Below are 23,963 nucleotides of genomic sequence, written 5' to 3'. Positions count from 1 at the left end.
TTCCTTTGCCAAAGTTTGGATGCTGTCTCTGCAGAAATAGTTCCTGTTTTATTCCGTGGATAAAGTCCTGGCCCCTCTGAATCTCTGAGAATTCCCATCACGTCACACTTCATTGGGCATTGCTTTGACCTGCAGAAATGCTGGGGAGGATTTTATTCCTAACATTATTCAGGAGACAGCCAATCCCCTTCTGGCTTTTTAAATAGTTCAGAGTATTTATAAATACAAGAAATAGCTATTTATTTGTATATATAGATATACATGTGCATATATGTTTTATTCACCATCTCAGTTAGAAAATAACTGGGAGTTTAAAGAGGAGAAGAGTTATCCTGGAGCCTGCCAGACAGATGAGATGTGAAATTGTGGTAGCTGTGCTGGGTATCTGAGCACTGTAAATGGTGTAGCTAGAAAATAGAGAGCAGCTCTTTTCCTCTGGCACTGTTAAAATAATAATGTGATTTACTGCTTGAAATTGTCCTAACAGTAAATGGGAAAACACCTCAAAACTCTCAAATCAACATCTCCAACAGTGGAGATGTTTCAGTACATTTTGCTTTTATCATTTTCACGTCACAAGTGGGTCAGCAGATGCAAAGCAGTGTGATTTGTTGAACTTTGTAGGACAAATAGGGATATTTTAGACAAAATATCTTCACCCACTAGCTAAATTAGGGAATGGAGAAGAAAACAGTCCTGGAGAAATTCAGAAAGGTGTCTTCAGAGGAATAAGCCAGGCTGCTGGGCAGAGGATGCCAGAGTTCTGGCTGGGTGTGCTCACCAGCTCCCAGTGAAATTGCACAGCCTGGTGTTAGTTCATCCAGCTGGGAATGCTCCTCATCCCTGCAGGGGCAGAGCTGCCTGCCAAGCCCCCTCTGGGGCAGAGAGCAGCCCTGTGGGATGTGGCCATTGCCTGCTGAGGCAAAGCAGGTGTAATTAGGGGAAGTTTTATCCCTAGCAAAGGTCACCCAAACACAGCAAAGGGATCTCCTGGCAGGCACATCCCACCCTGGACGTGTCCAGGCTACAGCAGGAGTGCAGGAGAGCACTCAGCTGAAATATCTGTGTGTGTGTTACAACCTGTGGAGGGAGGGCAGCAGCCCAGGAGATTGCTGGATGGTCTATCCTGTGCTTCCCTGGCAAAACAGCTCCAAACATTGACTCCTGTTCCCCCTCAGACACAAAGCATGGAGAGAGGGGAAGGCAAAACACAGTGCTCAGCTTCACCAGTGGTGCTGTGAGCAGCTTTGTGCTCCCAAAGCCTGGGGCAGAGGGATGATTGTGGAGATGAAAGCAGCTTTGTTGGGACTTGCAGATGGGTTTTACAGCTCACAGAGCACCAGGGGCTTGTGCAAAAGGGATTGAATGTTGGGCAAGAGAAGGGCAGCTTGCTACAGCCCCTCTGCCTGGGAGCTGAGCTTGACAGCATCAGTGGGATAAAGGATCATCCTTGGTCCTGTTGCTGACAAGATTCCAGACCCCTGGAACATCATCTGAATTTAAATATTCAGAACCAAAGTTGCTAAATCTATCATCTTTAGTATGTTTTGTGTCATACTGCTGCAAATCTGAATTTCTCCTGTTTTATGTTCCTTCACATGTATTCCAGTTGGAAATTAGTATTAGCTATAAGATATTTTTCCTCCAAACACAGAAAAAGGAGCTGTGTGTTCCAAGGGGGAAGTCATATGGTAGAGATTATAATCAGGCAAGCTAAGAGCAGTGGCCATTTTAATTGTACACCAAATATATTTTTTCAATATAACTAAGACAATATGCCTGTCCCAAACAATTTAAATGTCTGCTGCTAGTTTGTATCATTTCCCATGTGAAAAAAATGAGATGAAATTAGGGATAAAAAACAACTGAAATTCAAACATTTTGATTAAAAATTTCTCTGTCAAGCAGCACAATTTAAGGGAGAATATTTTATAATTTTCTTTTCTAATTCAGTACTTATACCCTTCCTGACCCAGGCCAGCCCTGGTTAAACCTGAGATCAAAGGAAAATTTGCATTCTTGTGTTTAATCTGAGTTTTAATTACATGTTGAATTAACCCCAGAGGTCAAGCTTTGGTGAGAATATTTTCACAGAGATTAAACTGTGTGAGGAAAAGGGAAGAGAGAGGCAGAGGGAGAAGACAAAGAGAAAAGGAGGAATTTTGTGGAATTTTTAACTGTGGAAACTTTTGAAACAGATGTTGGAGATTAAATTTCAGAATCAGGCTTGGGCAGATTTAGAAGTGAATTAAATGCAGTGTAAAGCCCATCTCCTTTTTCTCTCCCAGTGAACCAACACACACATTAGAGGATATGCTAAAATAATGAACACTGGTGTTTTCCATTTCTGGTTATCCTCCTGCTGGAACAAATGCAAAGCACAAAATGGAACCATAAAGGGGCTCAGCTGCCTTTGATGAATATAAAAAAAATATTAAAAAGCCCTCTGCACATGTTTCCCCTTCACTCTTTAATTTATAACATTATTTATTTGCACTTTCAAAGGCATAATAGCTGATGTCAGAAAGGAGAGCCCCCAGAGCAACAGCTGCCTGGTGGACAAGAGGGGCAGAGGCATCAAAAATATAAATGTCAAAATCCTGCATAAAATAACTTTGAATCTGATCTAAGCTAGCAAAAGCCAGGCAATTCTGAGCTAATTCTGCCATTTGCATAGGGACAAAAAATTGTATAAACCCGTTCCCAAAGCTCAGGCTGAAGTGATGGGTATCACTCACATGGAGACACTGGCTTTAGGGAGGCTAAGCCATTTAATTGCAAATTTATTACAGGGTTTAAAACAGATTCCTGTTGGTCTGACTTGAAGAGGGGTGTGTCAAGATTGAAGGAGGAATGGAGATATTGGAAACATCAGGTGGTTTAAAGCCAGCTGCTGGCAGGATTTTAGGGCTTGCCAGAGCAGCCCCTCCAGCCAGGTTATCCTTCCCAGCTCCAGGAATTCCCATGGGGATGCAGGGCTGCCCCCGAGCCACAGAATCATCAAAACTCATTCCAGCAGTGAACCTGCTCTGAGCTCAGAGCTACAGCAAGAATGGAGTGTTTGGCATCACTGATTATTTGTTCAAAAAACAAAAAAATGAAGCCAAGATTCGCACACTGAATTCCCTTGAGGATCTAGGAAAGGGCTTCCCACTGGAAAGGGCTGTTCTGAAGTCTGTTTGTGGAGCAGAAAAGCTGCTTTTACGGGTGATTAGGGCACAATTTCCAAGAACAGAGAGTGGCTCCCAGCCACACAGCTCAAAGAGCTTTGTAAAGGACCTTGCTAAATCAGGAAGGGACACAATTTAGTTTAGACTTAGCAGAGAATTTGTTCAGTGGCCTGACCTGAAGAGGAACACTGTCAGAGAGCAGAAAATGCAACATTATCAAGTAACTATAGTTTTTGTCCAGTCTGTTCTGAGGGAGAATCACTTTTTTTTTAAGAATTGGTGCTGAAGGATGGTCCTTTAGGAGAGCCAGGTTGAGTAGTGAGGTTTGACCTGGTGTTATCCAGACAGTCCCAATACTGCTCCCCCAAAGACCTGGCCTGTTGGGGGCTGTGTGGTGGAAAACTAAAAGATGGTGGATTTCTGTCAGCGCCAGGAAAAACAGATCCTACAGTTCACATTCAATTTCAGCTGAATGCCAGGAAAGTGCTTCAAAGGATGGAAATAATTTATTACTCAAGACCTGAGCTACTAAAAGATAAAGTGTTTGGCACATTTGTTCCTGGGACTCCAGAGGAGAACCCTTAGCTTTGGGGTGAGGTGCTCAGCTGCTTTTTGACACCATTCACATGGCCATGGGTTTTGCCTGAGTATCCTGAATGTCCAGTGGCCTAAATCTCCTCCAAGTTTTCCTTCAGTGGAGCCTGATGTGTCTTGTAGCAGCTCTCTCCTTGTTTCACTAGTGAGAGCTTGTTTGCTTCTTTTGCTGGGGGCTGTTTGACAAACTCACACAAGAGCTGCCTGAGTCAGGCTTGCTCCTAAAAGCATTGCTGGCATAGTCATGTCACTGGAGAACACGGGAAAGCAAAGCACAACTCGATTTGTTAGAGTTGTAACAGCAAGAATTCCTAATGAATTTGCATTTACACTGGCCCAAATCCTTTCTTCCATTCTGAGAGCATTCTAAGCTGTACCTACAAGGCAGTTTAATTTGCTGAACTGAATTAAATTTGCATTTTCACACGGACAGGAATAGCTTCACTGGTTAAAGCATTTGCATAGAGAACATTAAATAGCCTTCTTTCTTGTGTGCTTCAATAAATCAGAAATCCTCTTGGGAAGGAAAAATCCTGCTTTTCCCCCTCATGCCAATACAAAATGCTGAGGCTGCAAAGGAGGATGGGTGTTACACACCTTCTCTAACATACCCACTGCTTTTAAATATTTGGGCTGTTCAAAAGTTCAAAACATTTCAGGCACCGGGCAGAATATGAGGTTTGCTTGTGCCTCTGCCTTAATGGACATAAATTCTCACAAATAAGCATCCAGCACCCTGGAGAGTCAAAATTTGCCCACTGGAGCTGGTTGGAGATAATAAAACCCACCCCACACTCGTCTGGGATGGAAAAGCTGAGGAAGCCTAAGAAGAAAAAAGCGCAGTTGGCAGCGTTTTAAAACCTGAGAATGGCAGCATTGTTTGGGGAAACAATAAATGCCGGGTTTAAACAATTTAATGTCAAACAAATGTGAAGGCTGTGTCATGCAGGAGCAGCAGCTACAGCAGTGTTGTTTGAGCTTAAATTTAACACGGAGCAGTAACTTTGTTCCCTAGCAATGAGATGTCTGCACATCACAGATGCACGACTTCTTCAGAAAACTGCCAGATTACCGGATTACTCCAAGGAAAATTTCGCAATGGCCTTTGATTCCTTCCTGATGAAGTGATTTTCCACAACACTTCGCTCGCTGGAAGATGAGGAGAGGCCGGGGGAGTGAAATGTATGTTGGTGTTACTACACAGTAACAATAAATGGAGCCATCAGTGTCTAGATTCAGGAGGCCAGGCCTGTGGACACACTGATGACAGCAAAGCTTCCTGAGGTCAGTGAGATTCACTTTAAAAGTGGAATTAAATAAATAAATAAATAAATGAAATCAGCCCATTTGCGAAGTCACAGTAAGGAGGTTTCACCACCAAAAATGCTGGAATCAAAATTATGATTGGAAGCACTTATCAAGTGGAGTTTTGGATTAGTTACTTGGAGAGCAAGGATGGCACAGCAGCAGGAAAATGCAGGAAAATGCAGGAAAATGCAGGAAAATGCAGGGCATCCCAGGGCAGGAGGTCGTGCACCTTCCCTGCCCGGTCCCTGCCAGCACATTTAATGTGACACAGGTGGCAGATACAGCAAATATCCCTTGGAAAAGCCTCGCTGGCTGACGGGGAGCAGCTGGGTGGGTTGCCTGTTCTCTCCCTCTCCCCTGAAGCTGTTTTGTGCTGCAGCACCGCGATAATGCAGCTCGTTCCAGGCTGGTGTTTGCTGTAAGTGACGGGGTTGAGATGATTTGTGATGCACGCTTTGATGACTAAATTCCCTGCATTTTGAGCCCTGTCCTTTACTGCCTCCATCGCTCTTTTATGTGCGCACCCAGTGGTGAAATGATGCTGTTGAGCTCCGGAGGAGGGGGTAGAGTGTTATTTGAAGTGGTTTTATCAGAAACTACTGTTTTGAGAGCAGGAAGCTTTCCTGTTTTGTTTGAAATGTAAATATTGTGCAATGCTGCAAACATTAGGCGTTCGTAAAAGCTGTTAGCAGGTGCTGAAAGAAATGCTGAGTATTGTAACGGCTGCTAACGATAATTTACCTCTTGTGGGTTATATTCATGTATCATTCATTTCGGTGGAGGCACAAACAAGGAAGCATTTTGTTTTTATTGTGGCTTTTAGTTTAAAATTGGTGAAGATGATTTTTAAAAATTGGCCTTTCAGATGCATTAACAAAATTGTGTTATTCAAGCCCAAGAGCAGAGCATTAGTCTGCCTTGGCATCTGAGCCATATAATCTTATCTTTCTCCTCCATTCTCTTTCTGTTTGCTTTCTCATCTTTTTTTTCCCCTTCCATCATGATATTTGCACTTTTCATGGGCAAAGAGTGCTAAATAGAAGGGGGGAGAGAGAGAAAGTTAGTTTATATAAGGTGAGATAATGTGACAACTGTTTTGAAGCAAAAATTTAAACCCCTGGTGAGATTAGGGATGAGTTTAATTTGAAAATCATCAAGATGCTATTGTCACTGCAGAAGAAGAATTAAGTTTTCATTTTTTAATTTGCATCTTAATGTGACTCCTTATCACAGACTGGCTGGGGTTGGAAGGGAAGCAGGGATTGTTTTGTGCTCCTCTGCTGCAGCATCCAAATCCAAATTCACAGAGATAGAGGCCTTGGGGCAGAGGAAAAGCTAAAACAAGCATCCTCCAGCTGTTCCTGCGTGGAGAGCAAGGCAAGCTCTGCCCTTGAGGAAGGGAGGAAAGCTGCACAGAAGGTGTTTAATGATTCTCTTTCTAAACTGCACTTCCCAGTTTCCTCAGGGGAGGAAGATGGGCATGTTGGAAGGAGAGGGAGGTGTAGAAATTCAGACCATCAAGATTTCTGCCTCCTCTCTCTTCCTGGGGTCACACTGCTTGGTGAGATAAGGTGAGACAAGCCAAGTTCAGCCATGCAAATCCCAATTCTCAAAGTGTCAAAAATCCCTGTATCTGTCATTGCACCCCATGACCTCTCCTTGATGACCCTAAAGATGTGGCTGAAGAGAAATGTGACACTACAGACAGCCTGAGAGCAAAATTAGGGTGCAAAGATCCCCCTTCCCTCTTTCTAATTCATTCTAAAAAGTAAGAGGTTGGCAAAATGGGTCCTTGTGGAAATGACTCAAAATATGGCTAAGATGAAGGAATAACCTTTCCTTTTGGCTCCATGACTGAGGTGCAGTGTTTGAAGGTTGTGAATTTTCAAGAGCTGGCTGATTTGCATAGGCACATAACTTCTTAAAAGTGGAGCTGGCAGTGCTGCCAAGAGTTACAGTTGGCCAACAATTTCACTTGTAAAATCCTTCTCCTGCTGGGGTAAATTATTTTTCAGGGCTCTGAAATTTCTTGTGTCGGGCCTCTGTCTCAGTCAGTGAATATCTGCAGTTTCATTTTACAGTTATTGCTGTGGTTTATTAACAATTCTGGAAAAAAAAATAGGAAAGAAAATAAAAGAAGCAATCTATTCTCAAGATAATTGTGTCATGATGCCCAAGAAAAAGGATGGAGCTGCTGGGACTGGGGGAGGAGACTCAGATTTCTGTAGCTCTAATTTTCTGACTCAACCAAAGCCTGTGGGCTTTGAAATGCTCTACAGTTTTACAAAAATTTAGTAAAATTTAGTAAAATGAGGATAAAACCATCAATTTCTCAAAGCCATCTGCAAGGATTCATTTTAAAACCTGGGCTCTGAAAGAACCCAGGTTTAGGATGGCTCAGTTACAGTCCTGGACACGAAATGTTCTCATTCTGCTGATGTCAGTCCCCCCTGCCTGCTCCAGAAAAACTTTTTTGCTTTTCCAATTACTAGTAGGATGAATTTACACTGTTTTCAGTCTGTCAGGTCAGTAAATCAGTAAATTTGGTTATAGTTCTTACATTTGCAAGGCTTTAGAAGAGAGTTGTGGTTTTTTACTCTTTAAGGTTGTGAAGAACACGGATGGCTTTAGAGTGGAGGACAGAATTAAGAATACTGAAACTGACCTAATGGAGAGAATTTGCCCAGTCCCACAATTTATCATGAATTATTGCCTGTGGTCCTCATAGTCTCAGAAGAATCTCATGGGTTTTATCTGAGATTTTTTTTTCTATGCAAAACAAGTCCCCTAACAAAGGGCAGAGTGGAAGAGGAGAAAGCCAATTGTTTGGGGAAAGGAACTTAGAATTATTTCATATATGGGTTTTTGGGGAGGTTTTAACAATGAGAGCAAGAAGACCACTGTTTTTAGGAGGTTTTTTTGGGAAGAAAAATGCTTGTCTTAAAGGACTGCTGGAGTAGTCAGCTGAGATGGAGCTTGGACTGACAGAAACCCCTGGAGTTTGCTTCAGCTCACCTCGGACATTGCCACCACTTTCCCTGTGAACCCTCCCATTCCTCCAGGAATCCTGGGCAGAAATTGGAGCAAACCAGTGTCCTCTAAAAGGGAATAATGGCAGAGAGCAGGCTCCAGGCACAGATCAGCTTTAGTGCAGCTGTTGTGAGGCATTGTTTGGGGGAACAGGAGAGCTGCTGTGTCCTCTGTCCTGAGCCCAGCCTGGCTGTGCAGCTCACTGATAAATAACTCCTTTTGTGCTGCACATCTGGGGGAAGGGCTGCTTCCCCTGCTGGCCACATGCCTGCTAAATAAAGCCCAGAGGAAATTGGTTCTGCTGCTGTCACAGAGGTGAAGGCTCAGCAGGGACCTCTGGCCCCTTGAACCCAAGGCACTGGATGCTCCACGAGGCTGGCAATGCCAAATCTTTGCTTTGCTCCTTGGCCAGACAGGTTGTTCTTTAAAGGGATTAGCTAGCACAGCTTGGCAATGAGGTATGGGGGACCAGAGATATCCACCCTGTTCAACAACTGAGGTGGGGAAAATGCAGAATAATTAAAAAAAAAAAAAAAAGTTAGAAATAGAGATGCTAGAGTGCAGAAGCTAAAGTGTAAAATTATAGAGCAGTAGTATTTTTGAATAAATGTATTCATCCCAGTAAAATGATCACTCTGAAGCAAGTACTGCCTATACCACCTATGCTTCAAAGACAAATTTGGTGATGAATGATCCAATTAATCAATCTTTTAAACCCTTTTATTTTACTCCTGGTGAAGTACCTGGGTGCTTTCCCAGCATGTCCATGACAAACCTGTCAAAGAGAGAAGTCCCATTTCAGTGTGATTTTGCAGGGCAGTGTTTGACCCTGCAGAACATGCTCAGACACATCCAGTGGGGAGGAGAGAAAAAATTCCAAGGGAAAGAAAAGGGAAAACAAGCACTTGTGGCAACTCAGACCTCGGATTATTTAAGTGCTTTGGGACCCATTTGCATTTAGACAGGAGTAAATATAATGAAGACAAATACAGGTGAAGTTAAGCCTTTGTATAAATTTTGAGACGATTGGGTGTGTGTCTCTATGGGGTTGCTCATGAAGTTGGAACTGGTAAGAGAGGAATTCTGTTTCATTCAATTTGTAGAATGTAATTTGAATTTAATAGTCTTCAATGAAAGGAGGTAGGAAATTGAGGAAGGGAATGTTTTGTTTGAACAAATCAGAGATTTGATTTGCCTCTTCCTGTGCAAATTTCCCTTAATGCTTGTTATTAGCAAGTTGTTTTTCCTGCAGAGAAGTGCAGAGAAACAGAAATTTTTTTAAAGGTTATTTAGAGAAAGTAAATATTGAATTCCACGGTACAAAAACTTGCTGAGATACCTGATTTTAAATGTCCTTCAGGTCTTAAAGAAAAGAAAAACCTGTTTTATACATGAGCCTAAATCCATATGGAAGAGTTAGGGATACACTTATCATTAGTCTTTGCAACAGGAACTTTGCTTTTTTGCAATTTGTGATAAAATTTACCTATATATGTAAAAAGTGGTCGTATTCCAGGCAAAAAAAAAAAAAAAAAAACCAAAACAAAAAAAACCAAGTCTAACTTATGCAATTGCTGTACAGAAATTGAAGTTCTCGTGTCCTTCTCAGCCTGTCCTTGTTTTTGTGGGTATTACTCAGACATTAAACAATGATGTTTTTCGTCAAAGATAAGCTCTCAAGCAAACAGGAAGAGGGTGTAGTAAAAAGTGAACATAAACCATATACTGGAACTGCTGGAATCGAAAGATTTTATCAGGCTTTTCTTTTTTATTGTGTCTGTATATTGCAATATATCCATCTATTGTTTTTTTCTTTCGTTGCTGTCCCCTGGCACCAGGAAATCATATGTAACACAGGGTATCTTTGTGTCCAGGCTGAAAACTGTTGTGCAGAAATTTAAAAATTTGGCATTATGAATTCCTTTATGAATTAGCACAGTTTGTGGCAGATGCAGTTGACTTGAAAGCAGGGAACAAATATCATGAGGCAAATTCAGTTTTTCCCCACATTTATCCAGGTAAATAGCAACTAAATTTTTCTTCTGTGTGCTTTTCATGTACGTTCTTACAGCAAAAAACCCTTCTGCACTTCCCATGTGTGATCTGAAATAAAATCAACTGATTTTAAAAATCAAATTTAAAAAACCCCTTGCTGCTCTGCAGAAGCATTCATTGAACCCCTCAGTGAGGCAGATTTAAACTGTGCAAAATATGGATACTGTAGAGCAGACAAAAGTCCCCTAGAGGTTAGAATTAACGTGGCCCTCTGAAGAAATAGAGACATTCAGCACTTTGCCATCTCTTAATTTGCCTCTAATTTTGGCTCCCCCTGTTTCTCTCAGAACAAAGCTATGCAGTCTCCTGGAAGCTTTGTCATTTAGATTCAAGGCAGGCTCTGTCACAGCCTCTTGCTCTGAAGACAAAGCATTAACAGTAATACTTCTGTCTTGCCTGTCTTGTTTAGATTTATATTATTTAGATTAATAATTTTTTCTAGGATTTGTCCCATAGTGTGTCCAGTGTGGTAGTTCCATGGAACTGTTGCATAAGCAGAGCTCTGCTCCTTCAGCTGTGCCTTGCCACTGCAAACAACCTGCTGCCAGCAGCATGACAACTTGCTTAAGTCACCAGTAACCAAAAAAATCATATTAAAAACTTGTCCCAGAAATGTTCCCTGCCTTGGGTGGCTGAGAGCTGTCTCCCTGTGCTGTTCCACACTTGCCCTTTTTACCTCAGTGGGAATCTCTGCTCCCAGCAGTGTCTGGAGCGATTCACCTGGGCTCTGTTGAGCTCAGGATTATTTTGCTCCCAGGGATGGGAGAGATTTGCAGAACCAGGGCAAGTCCTGAGGTCAGACCTTGCTTTACCCTTCATTTTCTAGCAGCTGCTTACTTGTTTTCTTGAGGTTGCTGCTACCCCTTTAAAAACAAGCATCCCAGGAATTTTCTTTTGAAACAGGCTTCCCCTCTCTAAATCCAGTTATAATCTTTCAGCTGGGTCATTCTCAGCCCCTGCCACATTTTTGGATTTTTTACTGAATTTATTAAAAAACATGGCCCTGCCACGGGGAAGGCAAGGGGAATTTTCACCCTGCTGACTCCCAGCTCTGCTCCAGAGCCTCTCCTGGCTCAGCTGGGTTTTTATTTTCCTTTGGAAACCACAGCAGGGCAGGCAGGGAGCTCATCCCAGGCAGGACAGGACAGAGCTTGGGCCACCCAGGGATGGGCGTTGGGGGAATGGCAACAGGAAAAAGGAAAAGGATTCAGGGTGTGGAAGGGGGAAACCAAGTTTATCACTCGTGTTGGCTGAGATAACGGGGTGCATTTTATTTTAGCAACGACAGGAGGAATTCACAGTGCCTTGTGACACCGACTATAAAGTGACACACCAGTGCCACCAAAACTGCCATCAGAATTTTGGAAAGCACCACTTGAGTTTAGAAGGAATGAATATAGAACATTTTGTTAACTAATACATTAATAATTTCTGAAGCCTTCCCAAACAATTTCCCCCTCAAGTGTCAAATAGCATTCATGTTGTAGCCATGTATAAAGACTCTCTTGTTATGGGTAATGAATGGGGCCAGTAATGGACCACATAGCCTTCTTCAAAAAACTGGACATCTGTTCTTAGAAAACATTAGGATACTTTCAAATGCAGCACAATTAAATGTATTCCTTAGCTTCAAAATAAAGTCCAGAGTGATTTCTATTTTTGCTGTCTGCAGAGTGCTGTTATCTGGGTTTAAATGGGGATTACTCAACTGATTTATTTTATTTTCATTAACCCCTCAAATTCACCTTTCAAACACTTCTTGCTCTTTCATATTTCAGTGCTCTGGGTGTGAAGCCCCTGCCTTGCTGCCTGTGGCCTCCCAGCTCCAGGGGTGAGCAGGCAGGGATGCCTGGAGCAGCAGAGGACGTGTCACTTGGGAGGATGCCACTCCTCTGCTCAGGTGTCTCTGCTGGAGCACTCAGCAAACACTTGTTGTGTAACATTCTGCACTGCCCAGCAGAAACAGTGGAACAAATCAAGTGGAGAGGCTCTCAGGACCCAAAAATGCATTCATTTTTGTTGTGAAATCCCATATAAATCTCCTTAACCACACACAGCGAGGGAGGGCAAAGACCTTTGCTTCTGACAGCTATCAGTGTTTCTTACTTTCAGCACAGCATTTTATTTCTGCAGCCAGCAAGAGGCTCAAAGTTTATAAAATGCCTGAATCTGGGTCAGGAAATATTTCTGCTTGTTGCAAGCTGATTTCCCTCTATGCTGGAGGTGTTGAGAACAAGACATCACTGCTGTGTTGCTGCTCTGCTCTCCCTTCTGACAATGATCTGTTAAGAGTCCAAAAACAAAATTCTGGGATAAAACTCCCCTCTCTGTTAGCTGTCACCATCCTGTGCTGCTGCTGTCACTTGAGGGTTTAACCTGCAGGAAAAGAAGCAGCATCACAAACTCAATAATACCAATTCTTAGAGATGGATTTGACCTGACCCCTTACAAATGCTGAAAACTGTTGTGCCAAGAGGTCTGGCTGGTGTTGGGATGGTGGGAAGGGCTCAGCTGCAGCTCCAGTGTTTCTCAGGAGCATTTTCAGGTCCTGAACCCTGTTAGGAGCTCAAGAGTTATTTTTTACAGCATTTATCTCCTGAGGTTAAAAATGCACCAGAAACCAAGATTTATGGTGCTGTTGTTGGGACTGTTTCCTTTTCTATAAATTGCAAACAGTAAATCAGTCTCATTTAATATATTCTGTCATCTAAATATCTATTTTGCTTATGCTATTTCTTGATCCACCTTGGCTCCCTGGTGATTCCAATCATATGAAAATGCTCAAACTCATGCCTTGAAAATGGACAATTTTCAAAAATCTCTGTTTAATTCTGCAAGATTCTACAAGAAATGCTGCTGCATGTGGCTGTTTGGTTGCACATATACTAGAACATCACGTTGAAAGAGGTATTTTGAACATGAGGGTGTTAAGAGCTGAAGTTTTGAAAGCATTTTACTTTTTAAAAAATATTATTTTTAAAGCCAAATGCTTTTTTTAAAAAAAGCTGGGGCATGGAAATGCAATCAGTTTGGGTGTTTTACCTCTTTTCCCCCACCCTCTTGGATATGTCACATAAAAATCTGAGCTTGACTCAGTCCCCTCACTAGTGAGGCTAAAATATACCACAATTTCCCAGAGCAAGCAGCCAAGCTGCACCTCAGGACTGTCCAGAGACAGTCAGGATGCTGTCCATGGAAAAATCAGCTGTCCCAAAAGTGAGGAGGACACTCAAACCTCACAGCTGCCCTGCTTTAGCTCATGGAGTGTTGCCTGCTGGTTTGTGAACAGAGCAGGAACTGTTTGCATGTGTCTGTGTCAGGGCTTTTGTTTATGACTTGGGTCACTGTTTCCATTTCAGAAGAAATAAGATAAATCCTTTTGACATTCTAGCTCTTTCTCTTCTTGGCTCTAACTGATGGTGAATAATTCAGATTTGGCAAAGGGTTTTGTCTGCCCTGAAACTGCGTTTCTCAACATTTGCTGGTCAAATTTGCCAACTGTAGTCTGGACTGAAAAGGTTTTTACACATTTCAAACCTGAAGAAAAGCTTGTGTTGGTTTTTGTTGTTTTGAATTTTTTTTCCAGGTCTCTGTTGTTCTAGTAAAAGATATGGTGTCTCTCAATAAGCCTTTCTGCCATTATAGCTCACAGTGCATGGATCTGGCTTAGCCCCATCCAGTTGCAAATTATTTCAAGCTCCTTTGCTGCCTGAACACAGAAAAGCAGCAGCAAAGAACTTAAGGCAGCTGCTGAGTTTTGAGCAGTTCAGGATGCAAGTCATGGCTGCAGTTTAGTGGGAGGGAAACACTAAAATCCTGAACTCACAAGGGTTTCTGTTGGATATGGAATACCCAGTTCTGGTTGTTGTAGTTTCCAATGACAAAGCTGTGTGCTGGACATGCAAAATAATGGAGAAACTGCAATTTGTACATTGTGGAATTGTCTTCATTTTCCAAATTCACCACCGCAAATCCAGAAATATCTTCAGTGACTGTGATGGTGCCTGTCTTGGTGAATTAACAATTTAACTATGATTTTCTCCCTAATTCCAGTTAATAGAGTAATTGGATCTGCTGGAGGCATGTTCATCAACAGGGATGCACAATGAATCCACCCTGGGCTCTGTCTCTAATTCACCATGTGCCATGAATCTGGCAATTTGCCACTGCTTGAAGTTCTCCTGACTTCTCTGGAGTTTGCAGGAAGGTCCATGGTCACCCTGTGGAAGCAGGAACGAAGTGGAAGGTGAGGCAGGATGGGGGGACACCCAAAAAGCCCTGCAGGAATCTTGGGCACCAGGGGGCTGATGGAGAGTCAGTGCAAACAAATCCTTCTGGCATGAGAAGCACTGGGCTCATGGCACTGTGCACTCCAGAGGTGCTCTGGGGCCTCAGCACCTGTTTTGGCTGGAAAATCCCAGTGTTCTGGCTTGTGTACCTTGGTGCCAGCCCTGCATCCCTGGGGCAGCAGGACCACTGTCCTTGAGGGTGGGATCAGGGTGAAAAACCTCCTCCAGCCCTGACTCCCACCAGGGTTTCTGTCTCCGGTCCCAATCCCAATCCCACACCCTAAATCCTGCACTGGGAATGCACTTCTGGCTCTGTGTGGCTGTGGCCAAGAGTTTCCCATGCTTCAGAAAGTGCCCCCAGCCCACAATGAACAGCACAGCCCCTGTCCTTGAGCTCCCCTGCTCCCCTGTGCAGCTAAAACACTTGGGATAATGAGAATATTGAGGATTCCTGGGCTGCAGAAGTGTCAGTGTGGAAACGGCTGCACCAAAGCAGAGAGACCAGCGGAAACAGATGGATTTAAAAATAGTGGAGACAGAGAGGGGCTGGCTGGGATTCAGGAGCTGCAGAGAGCTGGGAGCACAGCTCCAATTAGGGCTCTGCAGGGCTCATTTGGACCCTGCTCCCATCCTCGGCAGCCCTGGGCACCCTGCAGAGACTCCTCCAGGTGCTGGCACTGCTCCCCTTTCCCGGGGTTCCCCAGGAGCGGTGCCCGGCCAGGAGAACCCACAGCCAGCCCCGAGCCTGCCCCTGTTCCCCGGGGAATCAATTCCGGAGCCCGGGAGCCGCCGCTGCCCGGCAGGACCGGCCATCCCCCGTGTCCGTGTCCGTGTCCGTGTCCCGTGCCCGTGTCCGTGCCCGTGTCCGTTCCGTGTCCCATGTCCCTGTCCGTGTCCGTGTCCGTGTCCGTGTCCGTGTCCGTGTCCATGTCCGTGCCCATGCCCGTGTCCGTGTCCGTGTCCCGGTCTCGCTGCTCCCCCCGCTGCCCGGGCAGGACAGGCCATCCCCCGTGTCCGTGTCCGTGTCCCGTGCCCGTGTCCGTGCCCATGTCCCTGTCCGTGTCCATGTCCGTGTCCGTGTCCGTGTCCCTGTCCCTGTCCGTGTCCGTGTCCCGTGTCCGTGCCCGTGTCCCATGTCCCTGTCCCTGTCCCTGTCAGTGTCCGTGTCCGTGTCCGTGTCCCGTGCCCGTGTCCGTGCCCGTGTCCGTGTCCGTGTCCGTGTCCCGTGCCCGTGTCCGTGTCCGTGTCCGTGTCCGTGTCCGTGTCCCATGTCCCTGTCCCTGTCCGTTCCGTGTCCGTGTCCCATGTTCCTGTCCGTGTCCGTGTCCGTGTCCCGTGCCCGTGTCCGTGTCCGTGTCCGTGTCCCATGTCCCTGTCCCTGTCCGTGCCCGTGTCCCGTGTCCCGTGCCCGTGTCCGTGTCCGTGTCCGTGTCCGTGTCCGTGTCCCGTGCCCGTGCCCGTGTCCGTGTCCGTGCCCGTGTCCCGGTCTCGCCGCTCCCCCCGCTGCCCGGCCCCGGCACACCCCGCGCTGCCCGCAGCCCTCCCGGCCCCGGTCCCTGCAGGAGGGGCACAAGGGCCCGGGCTCCGCTGGCAGCCCCGGGATGTGCCCCGGCAGCGCCGCCTGCGATCCCCCTCCGACAGGGACAGGCGGCTCCCCTCCCACTTGCCCCGGGAATGATGCTCTTCCAGGCCAGCCCTCCCTGCTGGAAGGAGAAAAGCAGAGCCAAGAGGAATTACGAGGCTAGCAGGGGCCAGGAAGGGGAAAGGCAAGCAAAGATGGATGTAGAAGCCCACGGCATTTTCACTTGTTTGTTGTCTTTTCTTGTTTTGGGTTGGAAAGGACCTTAAACATCACCCAGTCCCACCCCCTGCCATGAGCAAGGACACCTTCCACTATCCCAGAGTGCTCCAAGCCTCTCCAACCTGGCCTGGAAGGGAAACTTAACTTATTTCAGGCTCTGCCAAATGTAGTTTCAACCGTGATTTATTGGAGTTCTCACTAGAAATAAGATGATGATAGTATAGGTAATCCCAAATTGTGGGAGCGAGACATGGGTGTCCGAGCAGCAGAGAATCCTCATGTCTTTCCAGGTTTCAGTTTCAAAGATGCTATTCTGTCTGGGAGCAGAGAGAGGGAGTCCTTCTCCTTCTTTTCGAGGGACCTGCAGGATCCTCTTCTCCTGAAGAGGGCTCCCCAGGCTGCCCAAATCCATCCCGGGCTGGGCTGGGGATGCAGCGTGCCTACAGGAGAGAGGCGAGGAAGAATTTGGAGGGAGGCAGGGAGGGGGTTTCACACTCCTGTGAGCCCTCCAACACTGCATCCCCAGCCCAGGCTGGCAGGCAGCTCCCAGCCCCAGCATTCCCATCCCACCAGAGCTCTGTGCCTTTCCCTGACCTTGGATCATTGGAAGCACAGAGTTGGTGATGCTCCATCAGCTCCATCCCATGCCTGATCCGTGCTTGCTGCCCACCCTCTCTGCACCCCCTCGTGTTTCCCTTGGGGAAGAGAGAATTCTGTCTCCAAACCCCTTCTGCTTCCAAAGGCTTTATTTCCACACTCCCAGCTCCCCTCTTTGTCCTGTAAATGGAAAGGCTTAGGCAGACACTGCTGCACATTTGGAGCTGTGTGACCACGAGATTTGCTGCAGCCAGCCCAGTCAGCTGATACAGCCACACTCATTCAAAGAATCATTTTCCACTGATGTCCAAGCTGTGGCTGCCCAGAGTGGGGGGAAAAAAAGGAGACTTGGTGTGTTTGGGATAACTGGTGAAGGAAAAGCACACCTGGAGAAAGGGGCACATCTCTGCCCTCCCTATATCCCGAGCTGCTGCATCTGTCAGGGTTAGCAGTTGTGGGATGAGGTTAAGAACAAAAAGAGGGTGGATTTAGATGGGATATTGGGAAGGAATACTTGGTTGGGAAGATGGTGAGGCCCTGACACAGGGTGCCCAGAGAAGTGGCTGCCCCTGGATCCCTGACACTGTCCAAGGCCAGGCTGGACAGGGTTTGGAGCAGCCTGGGATAGTAAAAGATGTTCCTAACAATGGCAGGGAGTGAAACTGGATGAGCTTTAAGGCCCCTTCAGCCCAAACCAGTCTGTGATTATGTGACTCTCTTATTTTTCAAAAATCAGGTCCTCCTGTGGACTCTCCTTCCATCTCCAGCTTTCCAAGATCTCATTGCAGGTTCTGTACCATGAGAAATTCAGGTGTGCCCCCAAGGCTACCCTGGACCTACAGAGCCCTCAGGGTTGGAACCATTGCTGTGTGTGAATCCCACAGGGCTGGATCCCTTGCTGTGGTGTGGAGCTGAGGTAAAGTCTCCTGTGCTGTGGGCTGTGAAACCAGGCCATGCTTGCTGGCCATGGCAAGAGGCACCTTCTTCCCCTGTGGCTTTGCCACTTGGCCTGGAGGAGAGCTGGAGGTGGGAAGTGAGTGATTGCAGCTCCAGCAGATGGTTATCCCATGAATCATAGGCTACCTGGCCGTGTGGTCATCCCTGGATGGCTCCTGCTGGACCTGTCTGGGCACATGCAGCTGATCTGAGATTTCTTTGGAGGGCTGAGCCCCCTCACGTGCCCTGCCCAGCCCTGGTTGCACCTCGAGGCCACCACAGGGATAACTGGAACATGAGATGTTTCTCTTTTGATGCCCAGTCTCCCTGCCCTCATGATGGGTATTCCAGAATTCCAGAATTCCCCTCCTTCCCCAAACACACAGCTGGGAGGGATTGGGGACCCCTTGGACACATCCCTGCTCAGCTGAAATTTCAGGGATTCAGGGAAAGTCTCTGCTTCTTGGCTGATCCTAACCTGCCCTCACCCCTTGTTGCTGTTGGGGGAAAACCTCCAGGCAGAGAGGGGCAGGAGGGGATGGGTGAGAGGGAAATTCCTGCCAGGAATGAGTCACCTCCTCGTGCTATGCCTGGAAAAAGCAACTGCTCCCATCCTGCTGCAGTAATGGGGCAGAAGGGATCCTTCATTCCTTTGGGATCCCTTTAGGGGACAGGCTTTATATTTTCCTGCTTTAAGGTACATTAAGCAGGAGTTTCAGCCAGCTTAGGGAGAAGCAGCAGAACCAGATATCAAATCCCAAATGGCTTCCCAATTCCTGGCTGGTGAGGCACAAAGCATAGGGTGACTTTGGATTACTGACATCCTTTGTGTCATTTTAAACTGAGGGGAGAGATTTTAGATTAGATATTGGCAAGAACCTCCTCCCTGTGAGGGAAGTGAAAGCCTGGCTCAGGGTGCCCAGAGCAGCTGTGGCTGCCCCTGGATCCCTGGCAGTGTCCAAGGCCAGGCTGGATGGAGCTTGGAGCAGCCTGGGACAGTGGAATGTGTCCCTGCCCATGGCAGGTGGTCTTTGAGTTCTTTTCCTACCCAAAACAAGAAGAAGTAGAAACATTTATTTCTGCTTCCCACCCTGCTTAGCATTGAATTTTCTGACAGATCCTCCTGCACAGGAGCATCCTCCTGAGCAATATGGAATTTGCAGGAAACATCCCCTGCTTGTGCAAAAAGCCAAAACTCTCCTGCCTAAAAGACTATTTTAAATCAAGGAATACAAAAGATGGTTTAGGCAGAGAGGGAGCAGCACCAAACCAGCTTTGAGTGTGGCTTTGGGCCTGTGATGGAGCTGCATAGTCCACACTTAACTTTGCTGGTGCAGGATTCATGCTCTGGGAGAATAACAAACCACCCCCTCGGGCTGAATCTGGGGCTGATGGCTGGAATTTGAGGAAATCCTGTGAGTTTCTAATCTTAGGCTGTTTTTTTCCTGGGTAGTTTATTCCTTTAAATAGAAAGGCTTAAATGGGATTGACTCCTACAATCCTTCTGGCCCGGGCTGTAATCTTTAATGGCCAGCAATGGGCAGGGATGTCCCATCTCACATCCCTTCTGCTTCTGCTGTGCAGGGAGAACACTCAGCAGCCCTCACTTTCTCAGGTGTCACCTGGAGATCTCCAGCTCCATCCTTGGAAAGCAGGGAAAGGACCCTGGTGTCTGACAGGACCCAGGGATGGACTGGAGTGTGTCAGGGCAGTTTAGATTGAATATCCAGGAAAGGTTTTCCCCCCAGGCTCCCCAGGGAATGGGCACAGCCCCACAGAGCTGCAGGAGCATTTGGACAGTGCTGCCAGGGATGCACAGAGTGGGATTGTTGAGATGTTTGTGCAGGGACAGGGGTTGGACTCGACCATTTCCCAGGAGTAAGGGAGGAGAAATGCCAAATGTGGTGCTCTGACTCACAGAACAGCTCAGGGAGCTTTGTCCCCCAAGATGTGCAATGGCATGAGGAAACAGCTTTTTTAGGATGACCAATTAGGTATCTGAATGTCCTTTTAAAGTTCAGATCTCCAGGAGAACCATCCACCTCATCCCTGGCAAGCAGAGCCAGGTTCCTCCACAGTTTTCCAGCAGGATTTGCAGTGGCTGGTCACAGACCTGAGAGTTTGGCTTTTCCAGTGGTGCTGTTTGCTGCACGTATTTTTTTATCTGTGTATGGAATAATCATGTCCTGATGAAATCCAGGATCTGTGCAGCCAAGCTGACTTTGCAAGTGCCACCACCCTTTGCAGCTGCCAAGACACCAACCCTGGATTTCCCCATCCTCTTCCTCAGCTCTTCAAATCCTTCTTCCTAAACCAATCCTGAGCCAGGAGAGCACATCCTGGAGGGCAGCTCCCAGTTCATTTTCCCATAGTGGGCAGCAGCTCCCACACCAGGATCCCCTTATCTCTGTACATGCCTGTCCAGAGAGTCCTTGGCTGCCCCAGCCTGCCCTGCCTGCCCCTCCCTCTGATGCATCTGCAGGGCACAGGGGAGGCAGAATGGAGCCTTCCCCCTCTCCCACCACCCTCTCTTGGAGCTTGTGGGAAAGCTCCAAGCTCCTGGGGGGTTGGGATGAGTCAGTGTTTGCACGTCCTGAGTCACTCCAGGGAGTTGCCACAGAGAAGGGGGTATGCCCATTCTCATCTGGGGGTGCCAATATCCCAGGAAGTTCTATCTGAAAGAAAATTCCCATTGAGAGGTCACCACTAGAAGGTGGGCCATCACCATGGACCAGAAGTGTCACTCCATGAGAAAAAGTTTTACTTGGCCCTGTTTCCATGTGAATCCTCTCAGATGGCCCACAGCTGATTATTTGGGAGGGCTGCCACATCCCCAGCCCATGGCTGTCCTTGGAATCCTCCTGGGACATGCTAAAGTTTGTGGAACCATAGCATCCAACATGCCAGGGAGGCCATGGAGGAATGCCAGGCAAGTCTTCAAAGCTGGATTTTGGGATGTCTTCTGAGTAGAATAAATTCCCATCCTCCCACTTATAGTGATTTTTATCACTATTTGGTGGGGGGGGGGTTGAGCTAGAGATGCTCCTGAGCTCATATGATGGCTTTGGGAGTGGATTGGCTCAGGAGTCCATCACTGATGCTCAAAGCAGGTTTAAGATCTAAAGGGGAGAGTGGACACCCTTGCTGACACCCCCACAAGCATCAGGATGTCCTCTGTGCCTTGATGAACAGCCCAGAGAACACCACAGGATACTTCAAATACACACCCAGGCTTTAGATTTTTACCTCCATTTCCAGCTTGAATGGAATAAATTCCCAGGTCAAGAAAAGCTGGAAGAACCACCCCAGGATTTTTTTGTTCTCAGAGTCGCTGCCTTTAACATGAACTAAATTCTCAGTGCTTGCTCAGAGCAGAGGCTGAGCAGGGAGTGAGGCCAGAAAAACAGGGGGTCATGTCAGACTTTCTTTTTTTCTCCTCTTAACACTGAAATAAAAATACATCCCAAGCTTGTTTTGGGATTAACAAGAAAAAAAACTCCTCTTGATGGGAACCATCTGTGGCGGGGAGATGCCGGCTGCTCTCTGCCTCCCACCCTCACACAGACGCTGTCATTTGGGGTGTGTTCCTCTCCCAAATATTATTCCTGTCATCCCTGTGCTGGTGGGAGGAATCCCAGCTATTTAAGGAGGCTTTTCTCTCAGCATTTCAAAGCAGCAGCAGCTCATGACACCTATGGAGGATAATATTTGCTCTCCTCATTACAGCCCCAGTGCCCAGCACAGCTTGCTGGTGGCTGCTGGGCTCAGAGGGTGAACACTGTGAGTGTTTTGGTTGTGACCTTTCCACCCCAGACATCACCTCAGGGTCAAAGCAAACATCTGGAGCCTGTCCCACAAACCAGGAGGGGAAATCTGCCCCCAGGAGTGGAGATTCCCTGGCTCTGCCTCTGCTGTGCTGCTGGAAATGAGGGGGTTGGTGCTGGTCCCTTCATGGTGTTGAAGAATGAGGTGGTTTCTGGAGTGGACCTTGACTCCAGCTGAGCTTTTGGGGTGGGAAATGGACAAAGAGGTGCATTTGCAGCATCAGAAACTCTAAAGAGATTTTGGAGCAGGGAGATTTTGGAAGAGGAGAGGAAGCTCAAGGTGAAGCCAGCAGAATCCAGGGCAGGTCTGGCCCCAGGAGGAAAGGCTGGAAGTGTTTCTCTGCTCTCTCTGTGAAGCTGAGGAGGCTGCTTGGCTGAAAAGTCTCCTCCTGGAATCATCTCCTGGCAGGTTGAGCAGGAAGCTGGGAGCAAGACAAGCCCAACAGGTTCTGGGCTGTGAAGCCTCCAGAATGAGCATTTTGGGGCTTTCTCAAACTTGGTTGGGTGAAGGATTTTTGGGGGCCCTGACATCTTCAGTGATCCAGGTTTGGCTTGGGAGGTGGTTTGGATTAGTTTGGAGAAAGGAGGGCAAGACATTTAGGCCTTGCTTACCCTGCCCTCCTGCTTGTCCCTCAGTGTGGGGACCCCTGGGTTCTTGTACTCTCCCAGGACTGAGTTAATCCTCACCTCTCTTCCATGGAGCCCAGCATCAGCTGGTTGGAGAGAAAGATGCTGCTCCCTCCTTCCCACTGGGGCTGGCACAAAGCATCACAGTGGCCCTGGTGGGTTTCTTACTCCAGCAGATGAGGGCAAAATGTTTTCCACTTCTGAGGCTGGAAAAATCCAGCTTGTCCCTGCAGCCCACGCTCCCATCCCAGGAATTTGGGATGTTCTGGTGCTGCTTTGCCCAGCCCTGCTCTGACCACAGGCTGGGAACAGTCCTGGCTGCTCTCAGAATATCCCATGAATCTCTGAATCCATGACTATTGTAAGGTGCTCACCCAAATGCTGGTGTTGTGCAAGGAGGACTCATCTTTCCAAGATCTTTTAACAAATCTCTCCTGGGCCAAATATACCCCAAAATGCCACTCTGGCTTTAACAGAGAAGCGTGTTTGTGCACAGTTGCTGATGCTTGGGAAGCTGAATGCAGATGCTGTGCTTCACCAATCAAAAAAGCAATTTACAGATTAAATTTATAGACATTTATAAAAACTGCTGAACAACATCATGCACAACACCATTATATTGTAACAGGAAGAAGATTTGCTGTTGTTTTATTAGAAATAGAGGGAAATGGATTCACATAACAATTTTCAGATGGTGAGGTTTTGAACTCAGGGGGTTTAATTTCAGCAGTGTTTGTGCACACACGCTCCATCCCAAGCAGGCTGAGATGGGTTTTTCATCCCCTGTGATGGGGTCAAACCCCACATCTCCATCTGAGAAAACTCTGGGATGGAGAGGATCAGAAAACTGATGCTCCCCCTGGCCTGGCAGAATAACAGGGGCTTTGTTCAGGGATCCTGGTCAGGGGTTTTATTTCAGTACCTGCAAAGAAGCTATGAGAAGAATGCAGCAGGTTCCTCCCAGCCTGGAGAAATGCAGAGATATCTCCAAAGGTGTTTAATATTAACTGGAGCTGGGCACATCCCTGAAGGGTTTGACTGTGAGCCTATCTGTGTTTGTATCCAAACATCAGCTGCAAATCCATAGCGTGGCCAGAGCTGGAGCAGGTGAAAGTCCTCCTGGAGGGGGAAAATCGATGACGGCTCCGTCAATAAAGATCATCCCGTGCTGGCACCAGGAATGTGATCCACCAGCCCAGACCTTCCTGTGCAGCCACAGAACAAAGGCCTCAGCCAGAAGGCTCTGATTAATGAGCTGGTGAAGGGGAGAGGGCTGGGTGGGCAGGGAACAGAGGGAACAAAGCAGCCCTGTGTGCATGGAGCCAGCTCCTGGGAGAACGCTGGATTTGCCTTCCAGGGTGGATGTGATGGGAGCTCCTCCAGCAAAACCCACTGGGATCTTGATGCAAGCAAGGTTTGGCCTTCACACTCATCCTCTCTGACTCTTCTGGTCAGATGTTATCAGAAGCACTTTTTGGTAAAGCTCCTTCTCACAGGGCAGGGAAGTCTTGCACCACATAATGGTAAATATATTTCCTTCCTTGCTGTTTCAGCTGCATTCATTTGTTTATTAAGTGGACTGCACTAGAAAATGCTGTTAAACAAAGTTTAATTTGAAACAAATTAGTCCAGAGATGGCTTTACTTACATGCCCTGAAGTTCTCCCAATATATCTGGAATCATGGAATCACTAAGGCTGGAAAAAACCTCCAAGATTATCAAGTTTAACCTT

General features: G+C 46.8%; 1 long non-coding RNA gene across 1 annotated transcript; it reads left to right on the top strand.

Annotated features, from left to right (window-relative positions):
- Positions 1 to 6,360: 6,360 nt before the first annotated feature.
- Positions 6,361 to 20,224, top strand: LOC306809839. The gene is made up of 3 exons (XR_013776311.1): positions 6,361 to 6,491; positions 14,211 to 14,403; positions 19,802 to 20,224. It is a non-coding gene; the product is annotated as an uncharacterized lncRNA (long non-coding RNA).
- Positions 20,225 to 23,963: the final 3,739 nt, after the last annotated feature.

This window comes from Erithacus rubecula (genome assembly GCF_903797595.1).
Source record: "Erithacus rubecula genome assembly, chromosome: 1".
NCBI classification, from domain to species: Eukaryota; Metazoa; Chordata; class Aves; order Passeriformes; family Muscicapidae; genus Erithacus; species Erithacus rubecula.
The sequence above is the reverse complement of the archived record's forward strand: the minus strand, read 5'-3'. Positions and strand labels throughout refer to the sequence as shown.